Below are 16,697 nucleotides of genomic sequence, written 5' to 3'. Positions count from 1 at the left end.
ATATTTTTGGCGCAATTGCAGCGTATGAAAATATCTCCTTTTCTGTCTATCAAAATCACTTACAGAACATTACATGTGGTTATTTTTTTTAAACAATCAATGACTTGAAGAAATTTTGATATGCAACTAAACTTATAAATAATGCCCTAAAGTTTTAAAACATAGCAAATAAAAATGATTTTCTAAACAAACTTCAATCTTGTTAGCTTTTGAAATTCTCCACCTTAAAACAGATTTGAGCAAAAATCAGTAAAAAGTGTTTTTTCTCTCTTACTAAACGGTCAAAGCTTTTTGTTTTTGTATCATTTTGTATATTTATATGACTACTTTACCATATGTAAAAATAAAAAAAAATTAAATATAAGAAGTATATAAAAATAACTAATATATCCAAAAAAATTAAGAAAAACAGAGGAAATCCGGATTAGCCAATATCTATTTAAGTTAAATAATGTCAATCATCTGATAGACCCGATATGGCAACATCCTGTGCAAAAAGAAAAACATTTTATCTTTTAAAATAGAAGAAGGCATCACATGACTAGAAACGGTAATATTTTACTCTAAATGTCAAGGAAAAAGATGATGACCTTGACCTGACCATGTTTCTAAAATAAAACGGTCAAATTTAATCTAATTGATACCACCACTTAGTGATATTGTCTTCTTGAATCTATGAAAATTTCATTAATTTTTAAATACAAGAAATATGAGTAGAATAAGAGAAGAATCCCTCCTTAAGTCAAAATTTTGATTTTTAATATCTTGAGTTTTACTTCATGTATTTGCTTATAATTTTGCAATTTTATATAACATTTAAATTCAAATATATGATGAAAATTTTGTTTTATTATCAAAATTATTTTAAAAGGTATATTGCTTTGAAATTTTGACTTAAGTCTGCTCTCAGTTTATGGTCTTGGGGCCTGGTGTTTCTTATTATTGAATAAAATTGGGGTTTTTTTTAATTGAGTCAAGATCAGGTAAAAATGTAAATATAAGGAAAAACTGTCTGGTTCTTTTTGTTTCAATTTGCTCACATGATAATTCATGCATGAACGCCCTTAGCATTTATGGAAATTATCACTCCAACAAACTGACCAGGCTTTGTGACCATAAAACAATTCTCAGACAAAAAAGTTCTCAACTCAGTTTTTTTCTCAGAATTTTAATTTTTTCTCAAATTGAGAACAATTGCAGACCATAAAAAATTCTCAGACAAAATTTGTTCTCAGAAAAAACAATTCTTAAGTTTGGTTCGTAGCAGAATTAAGTCAATTCTCAGTCTCAAAAATGGCGGCCGTACACAGACGCATAAGACGTAACAGACGCTATGGAATGGCACTGCCAGCTCCTCGGGCGTTCCGTGACAGAAAGGATCCCCTTGCCTTGGATGAAAACGAGTTATTTGAGAGGAACCGGTTCCGAAGGGCATCAATTCTGTTCCTTCACGACGAGATTAGCGGAAATTTGGAAAGGGATACGCACAAGAACATGGCCCTCTGGACCATTCTCTCCATCTAACTGTGTTTAAGATTTCTGGCCTCCGGTGCAACGCATCTTCTCATAGGAGACAGTCTAAATATTTCTAGAAATGCTGCCGGGAGAGAAATTCGGACTGAACCTCCTTAATCATCCGTGTTTTCCGAAGGTTCATTGCCTTTCCCGTTGGTGAAATTCCTACAAAGTTATGGAGGGTTTCAGACGAATTGCAGGTATTCATTGTTTCTTATTCATCCTTGCATTATTTGCTTCTATGACAAACATCACAACTTGAACTTACCCGCAATGAACGACTTCCACCAATCCATGTCGCTTAGTTCATGAATGACATTCAATTAAAAGCGCCACCTGGATTAAAATATGTGATATAGTCAAACCAGAAATCTCTGACGAGACTGTAGCTCTACTGGTTGTACTTACAAAGGAAAGATTTATTGCAATCAGACTAAAACTGTAGGAGGAGTAGCCTTTTAAAACAATTTTACAGAAATTTGGATTTAAGTAACCATGGCGACATCATGCAACAAAATCAAAAAACAATAACGACAATTATGTATATCAGTGTAGTCTACTTGTATGCCAAGTTATTTTTTATTACCATGGCAAAACTGTTCATTGAAATCCAAAACTGGTACATGTATACAGAATTATGTATCTAAATGTAGTCTACTTGTGTGCCAAGTTATACTGAAATCAGACAAAAGCTGAAGGAGGAGTAGCATTTTGAATATATTTCAAAGAAATCTCTATTTTTAGTAACCATGGCAACACCGTTCATCGAAATCAAAAACCCATACACAGAATTATGTATCTAATTATAGCTTACTTGTGTGCCAGGTTATATTTGAATCAGGTCAAAACTGTAGGAGCAGTAGCGTTTTGAAAGTTTTTCACAGAAATTTCTATTTTTAGTAACCATGGCAACACCGTTCATTGAAATCAAAAACCGATAAATAGAATTATGTATCTTAGTATTGTCTACTTGTGTGCCAAGTTTTATTGATATCAGACCAAAACTGTAGGAGGAGTAGCGTTTTGAAAGTATTTCCCAAAAATCTCTATTTTTAGTAACCATGGCAACACCGTTCATTGAAATCAAAATCCGATATACAGAATTATGTATCTTAGTGTAGTCTACTTATGTGCAGTTATATTGAAATCAGACCAAAACTGTAGGAGGAGTAGCGTTTTGAACAATTGTTAACAGACAGACAGACGGAGGGACGACGGACACCTTACTATCGCATAAGCTCTTCTGGTCTCTGACCAGTAGAGCTAAAATGTTGAACAAATTCTGAATGAATTTCAAATACATCAAATTATAACATGCATTAAGAGTATAACAAATGTAGTATTATGCAAAAGGGGAAAAATACTTACATTTGCCCTTTTATTGTTGATATAACGGGTTTCGTCACCAAAGGTTTTCATTGGTGAAAGTAACGAGGTACCATGGAGGGAAACTTGTACTCGAATGTAATTAAGTGTGCCAGTTTTAACCCCAAACGCTTGTGGATATAACTTAGCCCCAGTGAGTAGAATAACATAGAAATCTAAAGTTAACACTGTGACCACCCAAAACTTCACCCTCAAATTTTCTTTGATATATTCTAATATTGTATTGTCGTATATTGTAGAAACACGTTCAAGAAGTAGCCAGTAGCGTTTGTGCATTTATTTATCCAGGACACATTTTATTAGTTGTTCTTCAAGACTTTTTTTCCTATAAAAAAATTGGGTCGGTAGGTTGGTTAAATATCAGGGACAAAAGAATATATTAATAATAAAATAAATAAATAAAAATAAAAACGTCAGAATTCAAATTCATCTTGGGCGCCTCCTTCTAAAACATTAAAATCAAATAATAAAAAGAAAATTTCTATTTCAGTTAGTTACATTTCCGTAGTTAAAGTTGGGATCCTACATCTTGAAGCACCCATTTTAAATAACTAGTATATAGTATATAATTTTCAAGTCTTCTTCAAGTTCGTGAAAATTTTGTTCAATCGGCCTTGAAAACATAAAAAGAAGTGGCCCAATGGAAAAATAATAATTGTCCAAGTCTTATTTCGCAGTTTTTCTTATTTTTTTTTAATTTAAATATGCGTTATTATTTAATTAGTTAGTTTTGTTTTAGGTTTTCCCCAAGTACTCGAATGTGTGGATGGAACTTTCATTCGAATAATGATGCCATCAAAAAATGAAATGGACTACGTTAATAAAAAGGGGAATCATTCATTGAATGTGCAGGTATTACAGCATTCATATTTGGGAAATAAACTTGCTTGATAACATTCCATTTAGAAATGACGACAATTTTTTATGGCTTAAAATAGCGCTCTCGCATATTCTGCTTCAAAGTAGCACTGAAGTATATATTAAATAGCCAGGTATATCTATATTATTATATGCAGATGGTCTGCGACCCCAATATCCGTAGAAGTTCACTATGTGCGAGATGGCCTGGATCAACGCACGACAGTAGAGTATGGAGGTCATCTGCGCTATGCCACCAGTTCGAGAGAGGTAGGAAATAGTTAGAATCGTGAACATCTAAAATTACTTGTTAATGAACTCATTTCTTTTTTGGTAAGTAAACAGAAATAATAGAACTGTCGAAATCAACACAAGGCACTTAATATTATATATGACAGATCCAGGAATTTTTCGGGGGTATTAGTCTATTATACATCAAGAATATCTTTACAATAAAAACAAGAGGCCCATGGGCCACATCGCTCACCAGAGCACATTGGCTAGGCAAAAGCACAAATCAGTTCAGTATTGAAAAGATTACGGGCGGGGGGGGGGGGGTTGAATTTTAAACTACCTGATGATGCTTCCATGTCAGTATAACAAATGGCTTTGTTGTACTTGAAAAGATTTTTAAAATAAAATTCCCATACATTCCTTTGTAAAAATTTGATCCCCCATTGTGGCTCCCCCTATCTCAGGTGGTCATCATTTGAACAAACTTGAATCTACACTACCTGAGGATGCTTCCATATCAAAATGATTTAACGTGATTTTCAGTTCTTGAGAAGATTTTTTCCAATATATATCCCTATGTTAAATTTCCGATTCCCCATTGTGGCCCCACCCTACCCTCACGGGTCATCATTTGAACAAACTTGAATCTACATTACCTGAGGATGCTTCCATATCAAAATGACTAATCATGGCTTTGCAGTTCTTCAGAAGTTATTTTCCTATATAATTCTAGTTAACACTTTGATCCTCCATTGTGGCCCCACCCTACCCCAGGGGTCATGATTTTAACAAACTTGAATCTACACTACATGAGGATGCTTTCACATGAGTTTAATTTTTCCTGGCCCTGTGGTTCTTCAGAAGAAGATTTTTAAAAGATGCCATTAATTTTTCACTAATTCTTTATTATCTCCCCTTGAAAGAGGGCGTGGCCCTTCATTTGAACAAACTTGAATCCCCTTCACCCAAGAATACTTTGTGGCAAGTTTGGTTGATATTGGCCCAGTGGTTCTTCAGAAGAAGTCAAAAATGTTTACAGACAGACGGACGCCGGACAAAAAGTGATCAGAAAAGCTCAGGTGAGCTAAAAATAAAAAAAATAATACATAAACAATTTGCCAAAAACATAAAACCCTGTTTCTTGGCCGTAGGAACCGGGGGGGGGGGGGGTGTTCCCTTAAAAAACCGATATCGAATACTATCGAAAACATAGCTACTTTATGCTTGTGTCCCCTCAATAAAATCGTCTGATGATTTTTCTTTTTTGCTTGTCAAGGAATTTTTGATAGTTGATAGTGACCCCCCCCCCCCTACTGGAAATGTATGATTGTAAACCCCCCCCCCCCCCATCTGATATTGCTTCATTGCTTCCTATGGGCCTGTGTTTTGGGGTGAGGATGTAAGGACAAATATATGATCCTCCTTTACCATTTTATAAGGTGTGTCACTTAGAAATTAATGCTAAAAGTCTCAAGGAGGCGGCATGTCCACCTCACCTGTAGATCCGCGCATGTATCAATGCATCGAATGTTTAATACATGTATGTATGACAGTGTTCGATTGAAAAACACTTAGGTTTTTTTTTAAGGAATACACAGTGGACTGTTGCTTGCAGACTCGGGATACCCCTGCACTCATTACCTTATGACACCGTATAACCCAATGCCTTCAACCCAATCACAGGAAAATTTTAATAGCGCTTTGTGTCGTACCCGGGTCCTTATAGAACAAACATACGGAATTTTAAAGAAGCGATTTCAGTGTCTTCATTACGGGCTGAGATGTTCACCTAAACAAGCGGTTAATAATATTACTGCTTGTGTTATTCTACATAACATAGGTATAGAAAAATCTGATATTTTCATCAGTAGCAATTACTTAGATTTTGATACACAAGAATGCATCAACAATGTAGATCGAATTCCGCCTAGTAACGATGGCTGCAAGAAGAGGAATGAAATTGCTCAGCTGTTTTTTGCCCGAATGTGACTAAAAGACAAATGATTTCCCTTAAGGAGAATGACCATAACAGAAATTGTCATATTTTAAAAATCTTTACAGCAACCACACACACACACACACACACACACATATATATATAACAGTGCGACATTTAACTCCGGACACGACATTTGTCCGGACTTTCGCCAACCACTTTTCCAAAGATACATGGAAACCATTTATGTCATCTGGTGGGATTTTTTTAATCGCACAACATGGACTAACCTTTACACCTGAATATCTTCTAGATTAAAAGATATTACACCTGCAATCAAGAAATCCCATGGGATTATGGTGGGATTTTCTCTCCTAACTAATATCCCACCATTATTCTGTGGGAGAAAAATGAGTTCTGTGGGATTTTTTCTCCTATAGAAGCAAAACTCCCATTTTTAACCTTACATGGGATTTTTTATCCCATAATTTGTGAAATAGGACAAGAAGTTCTATAATTGTCACTAATAGGATTAAAAGTTCTCTAACAAAATGATTTATAGAATATTTTATCCTACAGGAGAATGGAAATTGTTTTTATCTCTTTAATGTACAGGGAAAAACAGTCCATCTTCTTTTAATCTAATACGGTCAAGGGTCAAAATTATTTTTGAAAGCTTTTTGCCATATAATTCATTGCAAACTTAACATTTTAAAATCATTACTTTAATATTTCTACTCTAGCTTTATATCACTATAAAAAAAACTTTACTGTCATATTATATACATGCTGTGGTCTAGATATAAAATTGTTATTCTTTACTTTTATCAGTGTTTATCATAAACCTTAAATAGACTTCTGCATGGATCTATCTTGAAATGATTTCATAATGAATGGTAACTAAAATATTTTTGTAAATATCATTGAAATAGGTTTGTAATGGGTTTTAATTATAAGTGCTGAAATACTTCCGACCTTTAAATGTATTTTATGAAACCACCTTCTCGGGTGCTCCTTATACATAGGAGGGAATTCCACAACTGAACTGAAGCACCTTTCTTTTTGACTTATTAATTGCGCTGAGGTGATTGTGGACTAATTCAAGCATTACGTATTAAACCAATATCTCAATAAAATGAATATAACTGAGACTAAATTGATTTAAAAGTACGTGAATTAATCCTTTCAGCAGACTGCATCTTTCCCTGTTCTTGCATCACAGTTGCAACAATGCATTTACAGAATGTGTAATTTTACTACGAATACAAAGCGCAGTGGAGATCTTGATCGGTATTGGGTGGATTCGTCTCGACTATGTGGATTCACTCCCGGCGTTTTGTTTCATTCTAAATAAAGTATTCAATTGTTCTATAACGACTATATTTTTCTACTTTAAATGAATGTTGAATTATTTTTAATCATGGTAGCGTTTTCACTCGGAGAGCGTTATCAAATAAAAGTACTCAGCCAAGTGAATTTGCATGAAATAAAAGGAGAAAACTTGTAGTCCACTCAGGTTTCACAGATGAATTTAGGGGTCAAATAAATTCATATGTTATATGCATGCAGGTATCTGACTTTAAAAACTTAATTTCTATTTTTGAATAGTAATTATGACTGTATTTATAAGGCAGGTAAAGCTCTCCCTTTTCAAATAATTTATTTAAATTTGAAAACCTAGTCTTGAGTAGAAAAAAGTCTCCCATTGGTCATTTTCTTAATGTTTCAAAAAATATACACAAATTCATTTATTAGGTTTGATTTACTAAGTGAATGCTATGACAAAAAAATCTATTCCAAACTGGCTAAATTTCATTGAAAAGTACAAAAAGTTATGGTAATTTAATTAAGTGAACACACCAATTCCTATCGATGGAGTATACCATGATGATGGATTCTCCCTATGAAAATTTCAGTCCTCTTACAATTTATCAATTGACATTTAGAAAGTACATGCTATTGCAAGCAAAATAATATCAAATTGGCAAAATTTCATTGAGAAATAAAAAAGTTATGGCCATTCAAGAGAACACACCAGTACGATTGACAGAGTATAATATGATGATGGATTCTCCCTATGAAAATTTCAGTCCTTTTACAATTTATCATTTGACATTTAGAAAGTACATGCTATTGCAAGCAAAATAATATCAAATTGGCAAAATTTCATTGAGAAATAAAAAAGTTATGGCCATTCAAGAGAACACACCAATACGATTGACAGAGTATAATATGATGATGGATTCTCCCTATGAAAATTTCAGTCCTTTTACAATTTATCATTTTATATTTAGAAAGTACATGCTATTGCAAGCAAAATAATATCAAACTGGCAAAATTTCATTGAGAAATAAAAAAGTTATGGCCATTCAAGAGAACATACCAGTACGATTGACAGAGTATAATATGATGATGGATTCTCCCTATGAAAATTTCAGTCCTTTTACAATTTATCATTTGACATTTAGAAAGTACATGCTATTGCAAGCAAAATAATATCAAATTGGCAAAATTTCATTGAGAAATAAAAAAGTAATGGCCATTCAAGAGAACACACCAGACTAGTATGATTAACGAGCAATATATGACATGATGATGGATTCTCCGTATGAAAATTTTAGTCCTCTTATAATTTATCACTTTACATGTAGAAAGTACATGCTATTGCAAGCAAAATAATTCCAAATTGGCAAAATTTCATTGAGAAATAAAAAAGTTATGGCCATTCATTAGAACACACCAGACTAGTACGATTAACGGAGTAATATGACATGATGATGGATTCTCCCTATGAAAATTTCAGTCCTCTTACAATTTATCAATTGACATTTAGAAAGTACATGCTATTGCAAGCAAAATAATATCAAATTGGCAAAATTTCATTGAGAAATAAAAAAGTTATGGCCATTCAAGAGAACACACCAGTACGATTGACAGAGTATAATATGATGTTGGATTCTCCCTATGAAAATTTCAGTCCTTTTACAATTTATCATTTGACATTTAGAAAGTACATGCTATTGCAAGCAAAATAATATCAAATTGGCAAAATTTCATTGAGAAATAAAAAAGTAATGGCCATTCAAGAGAACACACCAGACTAGTATGATTAACGAGTAATATATGACATGATGATGGATTCTCCGTATGAAAATTTTAGTCCTCTTATAATTTATCACTTTACATGTAGAAAGTACATGCTATTGCAAGCAAAATAATTCCAAATTGGCAAAATTTCATTGAGAAATAAAAAAGTTATGGCCATTCATTAGAACACACCAGACTAGTACGATTAACGGAGTAATATGACATGATGATGGATTCTCCCTATGAAAATTTCAGTCCTTTTACAATTTATCATTTTACATTTAGAAAGTACATGCTATTGCAAGCAAAATAATATCAAATTGGCAAAATTTCATTGAGAAATAAAAAAGTTATGGCCATTCAAGAGAACACACCAGTATGATTGACGGAGTATAATATGATGATGGATTCTCCCTATGAAAATGTCAGTCCTTTTACAATTTATCATTTTAGATTTAGAAAGTACATGCTATTGCAAGCAAAATAATATCAAATTGGCAAAATTTCATTGAGAAATAAAAAAGTTATGGCCATTCAAGAGAACACACCAGTGTGATTGACAGAGTATAATATGATGATGGATTCTCCCTATGAAAATTTCAGTCCTTTTACAATTTATCATTTGACATTTAGAAAGTACATGCTATTGCAAGCAAAATAATATCAAATTGGCAAAATTTCATTGAGAAATAAAAAAAGTTATATATAGCCATTTAAGAGAACACACCAGTATGATTAGGTGAGTTTAATTAACATGGCAAATGTTCCCTATGAAAATTGAAGTCTTAATTTTTACAATATCAGAATTTCTACTCTTTTCTATATCAGTATAACTTTAAATTTTGGGTCATTTTTAAATTTAAAGGATTGTAATTATATTGATAATTTTTTCAAAGAATGAATCAAAGAGCTGAGATGTATACCTATATAGTTTTTCTTCATACAAAAACTTACGATGAAATATGGCACAGTTAGATATTCTTCATTTAATTTATACACTTATTATTATCATTAAATTTCCCAAACAATTAGTTATGAAATGAAAAATACAATTTCTGGTAAATTGAGTCTAAATTCTGTAAGTGATTGTAATCTGCACCATAAAAGACAGTACTGAATGCATTGTAATAGGAAAGGTCATATTATATGTATGCATATATATAAATTGGTAAAATTAAATTGAAATGTTAGAAAAGTATATTTTATGAATATATATTTTTAATCTGTTAAATAAGAAAAAAATAAAATGTTGAATAAATGATGGTTTTTTAATTATGAAAATGAGTTGCAACAGATCTTTGAATGAGCAAACCATGAAGCCTCATGTGTACATTCAAATACATGTATTTTGAATTTTTTTTTTTGAAACAGATACCAATAACTGTTTTCATGTGATAATAGCACTAACAATATAATTAGTCCAACATGTTGTTACCTAAACTTAATTAACAAGGTTAACTATATTTACTAATTATTAGCCATTGTCATCTTCATTGTTTTGCAGTAAAAAAAAACTATAACTATACATATTTTTGTATGTCCATTAAACAACACTTTAAAATGTTGTTGTTTTTTCTTGGAAAATGTTTTAAAATAATTTTTAGAGTAGGTACTCCAAAACAAAGTATATACACAAATTGATAATAAACAGGAAATGGCTCGAGTCATCATCAGTCGGTGTGGAGATGAATTGTTGAATATATGTGTATATCACTGTTTACATTGAAGTTCTGGGAAAAAAAGGTGTGAGAATATTCCCTTCAGGCTAAATTTTACAATATATTTTCAAAGGTGTGAAATTGGAATCCATTCAATGATTTCAATCTGATCACTCTTTTACAACATTATATAAGATTTTCCAGAATCAATAAATTACTCTAGATCTCTTGAAAATTCTTCAGCAAATCAAAGATACTGAAATACAATCAAGCCTTTGGAAGCAATTTCAGTACTCTTTTGAGATGGGGTGGGGTACATGTAAGGAGGTGGGCTCAACTGATGAAGAATTTATAGAAGCATACAACTTTTATAATTTTGTTGCATAATATTCGTAGCGTAAAAGAGACGTCTGCATATGGGGGCAACATTTCTTTTGCTTGATTTTTTAAAATTGTTTTAATTTTATTTTTTGTTTTACTGAATAACGATAAAATGTGTGAATCTTTAGCTTTCCACTCTTACTCTGTATTTGGTGTTGATGTGCAGTGCTAAGTTTGTACAATCTCGTAAGATTTCAATACATGTATATAAAAAAAAAAACATGAAATAGACTTGAAATTAAACAACAGTGGCCTTATCGCCAGACATATGGCTGCAATTAGCCCTTTGTTTTATTTCACAAGTCCTGCATCTAGTATCTGAAATGTACTGTTTGTACACTTTGAATACAAGATTATTGATAGGAAAGTTAAGTATATGTGTATACTTTTCACACGGAATTTACATTTGGTACATCATTAACTTTTTCATATATCAAATTATATATTTTTATTCATTTTTTCTATTTACAATTTAACCAGTTTGGTCTTCCACGAAAGATATTTTTTAATGCGAATGTGATCTACAGGATAACATTAAAACAAGGTGATTGAAGTTATATAGTAGTATGGCATATTATCTTCTTTATATACCAACAGTCCTAAGGGGACCGCTTTGATTATTTACTATAATTTAAATCAAGGATCTATAAATTGTCATTTTTTTCTACTAAACTTTAAAAAAAATTCCTTTTCGTCCAAAGTTTCTTAAAATAAAAGTTACATTGGCTATTATTGTTTAGATGAAAAAAAAAATAAATCACGTAAACGTAAAGACCATAAGTATTTAAAATCTATAACTTACATTCTAGAAAGGGACATAACTCTGTAAAGAGTATCGTATTATGCTATAGTGTCCTAGATCGGACATAGATATTCTTTAAGCTAGAGTTAAAGCTATAATTTTATAAATGATTTATTTTTATTTTATCGATAAAAAACAATAATAGGACATATTCATAAATGCGTCACAAGACCCACTTCGAGATATTGACTCTGCTGACTTCTAAACGCTTTAGCTTTGGACGGGACTATATTTTTGGACGGGGGTGTCGATCCCAAGTTAAGCTCAATCTGATTTTTTTTTTTTTTTTTTTTTTTTTTTGATATTTGTCATCTGAGTTTGATTTCACAGAAAAATAATCAACTTCTGTTGTATTACCTGTTTTTCTTAATCTTGCAGTAAATGTTTGAATACTAATAAAGCAACTTAAGTCTGCTGTTAAACCTACCCCCCCCCCCCCCTTGCTAACTTCCAAGAAACCAATATCTTCACCCCAGATCTCCATAGGGTATGATACATGTATGTATATACCTAGAGGCATTTAAGAGTCTTTTGTTTTCCCCAGGTAGCAAAACTGTCACAATTTGCTTGGAACTAACAAAACATACACAAGGGATTAACACACAGCAAGTCGATTTAACAAATGAATCTACAATAGAAATTCATGAAAAACAAACTCCATGCTTTTACTAAACCTTTGGATTAAGTCATAATTTTTTTTTTCATTTTCAATTTAAAAATTAAATCCAAACAATTTTACATCGTTCATAATTGATAGCAAACAATTAATATAAAATTGCATACCCCCCCCCCCCCTTAAGGACAGATGATACAAACAAACGTTTGTCAAAAAATTCGAAAATATAAACTTGAATCATGTTTATGAAAGTAAAATGAATGCTCGTATAGCTTTTGATTTTTCATTCTACGTTTCACAAAAATGGGATTTGAAGTGACAAAAATTTATAGGTTACTATTGATTATCACATGAAGGATGGTTGGTGAATGATACAATTTTGAACATCATAGAAGGTTAACAATATATCAAAATGTCGTGAATTAAAAGAAGAAGAAGGGACTTTATTGAGGCTATGTACTGACTGGACTTCTAAACTTGTACTGAATATCCCACTGACCATGCAAATAAAATTTTCTTGACTTTTCAAGGGAAACATTAATTTTTATTTTAGAGATACAGAGAGACTACCCACCCGTCCACTACCCCTCCTCCTTCTTATCATGTTCTCAATGATCATGATGATGTCCCATTTATATAAAATGTTAATATTTTTGGTATTGGGCATTTTAATTACCATTATTACCCATGGCAGTATTTACAACAACAACAAAAAAAAAATCTGAAAAAAAATAGGCCTGATAATTTATTTCATTTCTTTGTTTTCTCGTGAACTATGCATTGTTTAAATTAAAAAAGATAAAGCAATAAATAAAAAGAAGCAGTAATATTCTATCTATGGATTCACTTCTTAAAAATTCTGTGCAGACGGATGCATTATATTCCTAGAATTACCCAATACCAACCAAAGAAAAAAACGGCGACAAGATTAATATGAGGATATTGGAATTTCCACATGATGTTTGTAAACAAAATTATGACGAAGACCTGCTCTGTTTTTGTAAGTAGATCTAGAATTATTGAATTTGTTATTTATTTCATTTAAAGCATGTTAATACATGGCTCATAGATTCTTTTTTTTTTTTTTTTTGAAGTCTAAAGATCTATAGATCATCCTGATTCCTCGTTAACTGATGAAACAATCTTATGAATTTCTGTCACTGTAAAGTGTTTGCAGAGCTAGCAGTCGATGGGGTTATTCAGTAGTACATTATACAAGTTAACAAAGTAAATAATCGTCAGAAAATTATACACATCGGAATATTATTCTTTCGTTCGAATTTCCTCAATGACAACGTTGTAGGCTAGTATTCGTTCGTTCGAATATTCTCAATGTGTACACTAGCTGATGATTGTACTTAAAAAATTATACTGTCATGTCTAAATTTGTCTGTAATTTGCAAGTTACAATTTATAAGTATCTTGATCACAGTCATCAGCATTACTGATTAGAAAATTAATTATCTTCTCTCAGACATGGTTAAAAGTATCCTACTACTGTAGTGTACTAGGGATTAACAAACATTGCATGTGTTGCAAGTACTATTTTTTTTTTCTTTTGGTGTCAAAATAAATTTTGAGATATGGGGGGTCAGTGCTTATAGCACATGTCATGATGGACATAATTAATAACCCCCAAAACTCCTACTTATATTGTTTGGAAGTATCCAAATATCAAATTACTAATTCTCTGTTAGAAAATTGGTTGATCCTCTGAAGTTTACATAGGACATGTACCCACATGATTATTGATATAATCAATGTTTTTTTTTTTTTAATCTCTGAAAAACAGTCTTAAAACTTTGAGTGAAAAATCAATCTTTATACTGCTAAACTCATTTTTTATACCATGAATACATACTTAGGAATATCATTATTAAGTTATGTTCATGTTCTTTTGAGGGGAAAAAATATACATCATGTAGATGCTTATGTGTAAGTAAATTATAAAAGACAAAAATGCTAGGACTTTTTTATTTTACATATTTATTTGTAAAAATATTTTTTCTATTAATTGGAAATGAAATAAAAAAAGTTCTAGCTTTATTACTAATAAATATGATTTTTTATTAGAATTGATAGGATATTGGATGTTTAAGAAATAAAGACCGCATTCTCGTGAATGTTGCAGGATAACCTGCAATGTTAATGTAGACATAGATTTAAATTACACAAGGACTCCCATGCCAATTTCAATAGTCCTCACCCACTGAAGTCAAACACAAAGGTAGTCGCACGAGATTTACATGCATATTTAGCCTCCTTAGCGTCAGACACAGAGACAGGTGCACATGAGATTTTCATGCATATTAGGCCTTCTTAGCTCCTGACCTATCGACCTGCCTAATTTACATTCCGATAGAATTATCAAGAAATCAATTCCGCTAACTTTCAAAGAGTTACCACAGAGAAAAAAAAAACAGACATGGAAATATTATGGCATGACATCATGAAAAATTCTCAAGGGCATAAAACTACTATAATACAGATACCGGTAAATGAATGCAGGCAGGACATGCACAAAGTTTTATTTATGGTATATTGATAGATAAAAATAATTTATACTTTTATACTTCGACCTCAGTAGGGGTAAATTTTAGTGTCAGTCACTTTGGCTGGATCGAGAAATTTGAGTGATCGATATTCAATTCATTTTCTAATTTTAGTGAAAAATTTAATCCATGCTTTGTTATTATACATGTAATTGGTATTTTATGATTTATTCTATTTTTTTTTCTTTAACAGAAAATGAAGGTATAGTAGCTGACATATAGTGTACATGTACCACTTGAAGATTTGTCCCCCTTGTAGATACAAGAAATGCAAAGGTAATTCTTTGTGAAAATAGAGAGAATGAATAATAAAATTTTTCAAACCATACAACAAAAACTACTTTGAATAATTAGTACGCAACCAACCATTTACAATTTAATTTTGCAGTTTTATTTCTTTAACATTGAAAAAAAATCAAATTTGATATTTTTTTTAGCTCTACTGGTCAGAGACCAGAAGAGCTTATGGGATAGGAAGGTGTCCCTCGTCCATCCGTCTAGCTGTCCGTCTGTCTGTCTGTCCATGGCGTCTAGTTGTCTGTCTGTCTAGCTGTCCATCTGTTTGTAATTTTTCAAAACACTACTCCTCCTACAATTTTATTCTGATTTCAATATAACCTAGACTGCACTAAGGTACATTTCAATGAACGGTGCTGCCATGGTTACTAAAAATAGAAATTTCTGTAAAATTCCTTTAAAACGCTACTCCACCTACAATTTTGGTATGATTTCAATATAATGTGGCACACAAGTAGACTACACTTAGATACATAATTCTATTTATTGCTGTCTGTTGCAAAGTTTCAGATCCAAGTGTTACTTTTTCTTTGTTATACATATAGACCAGGAGAGCTACAGTCTCATCAGAGACTTCTGGTTTATCCTTTTCATCACACAGCGACTTTCTTTTTTTTCAGTGTACACAGATACATACACATAAAAGGAGACATCACCTCATGATCTGTGGATCCATTGAAAACTTTAAGGACAAAACTTTTGATAATTCATTCATGTATAGAGTGTTGACTCGAATATTGAATATCTAATGAATGGAACCAAGAGAATTAATTTAAGAAGTATTATATTGTATATTACTCTTTTTATTCATCTGTCAAATTTCTTAATTAAAAATTAAACTTAAAGGCTTAAATAAGGATTTTTTTTTCATTATTTTAATTAGAACAAGTTCTTTAATTTATTTTTCTCTTATATAAACGGGCATTTAAGGTCATACGCAACGTAGTTTGCACTTTATTGGGTTCTTCCCTGGAGTTGAAGAGTTCCACTAAATGAAAGACCTGTGTGCAATATTTTTATTGTCTATATATGGATTTGTAAATTTATCTCTTCTAAAACAATTTTGATAAAAAAGATCTGGAATTTATGTTTTGTAATTTTTGTACATTTTTCTTTGAATAATGCAAAATTTTTCAAACTTTAATATCTTTTCAAAATCCCTGGAAATGCATGCTGATTTTTTGTTTAAAAATATGTTATATGGTACATGTATTATAAGTTTAAATTTAGAATATCTTGAAAAATTATCAGTAGGTAAGGTATCTTGCGTATGTCCTTAAATGTAAAATGAAGGTATATGTCCTTAAATGTAAAATGAAGGTATGTGTACCTTTATTCAATGAACAAGGGAACTCATGAAGTGTGCATATTTATA

At 31.6% G+C, this 16,697-nt stretch overlaps 1 long non-coding RNA gene across 3 annotated transcripts; it reads left to right on the top strand.

Annotated features, from left to right (window-relative positions):
• The first annotated feature begins 13,396 nt into the window (after positions 1–13,396).
• On the top strand, positions 13,397–16,167 carry LOC133180934 (uncharacterized). Of its 3 annotated transcripts, none has more exons than XR_009720417.1 (3): positions 13,397–13,473; positions 15,219–15,301; positions 15,943–16,167. It is a non-coding gene; the product is annotated as an uncharacterized LOC133180934 (long non-coding RNA). The 3 variants fall into 3 exon arrangements; XR_009720418.1 differs by lacking the exon at positions 13,397–13,473 and adding an exon at positions 13,682–13,700; XR_009720416.1 differs by lacking the exon at positions 13,397–13,473 and adding an exon at positions 14,949–14,967.
• Positions 16,168–16,697: the final 530 nt, after the last annotated feature.

The sequence above is a fragment of the Saccostrea echinata genome, unplaced genomic scaffold (assembly GCF_033153115.1).
Source record: "Saccostrea echinata isolate AGI-Se365-2 ecotype Australia unplaced genomic scaffold, CSIRO_AGI_Sech_v1 ptg000008l, whole genome shotgun sequence".
NCBI classification, from domain to species: Eukaryota; Metazoa; Mollusca; class Bivalvia; order Ostreida; family Ostreidae; genus Saccostrea; species Saccostrea echinata.
Note: the sequence above shows the minus strand (reverse complement) of the source record. Positions and strands in the feature narration are given on the sequence as shown.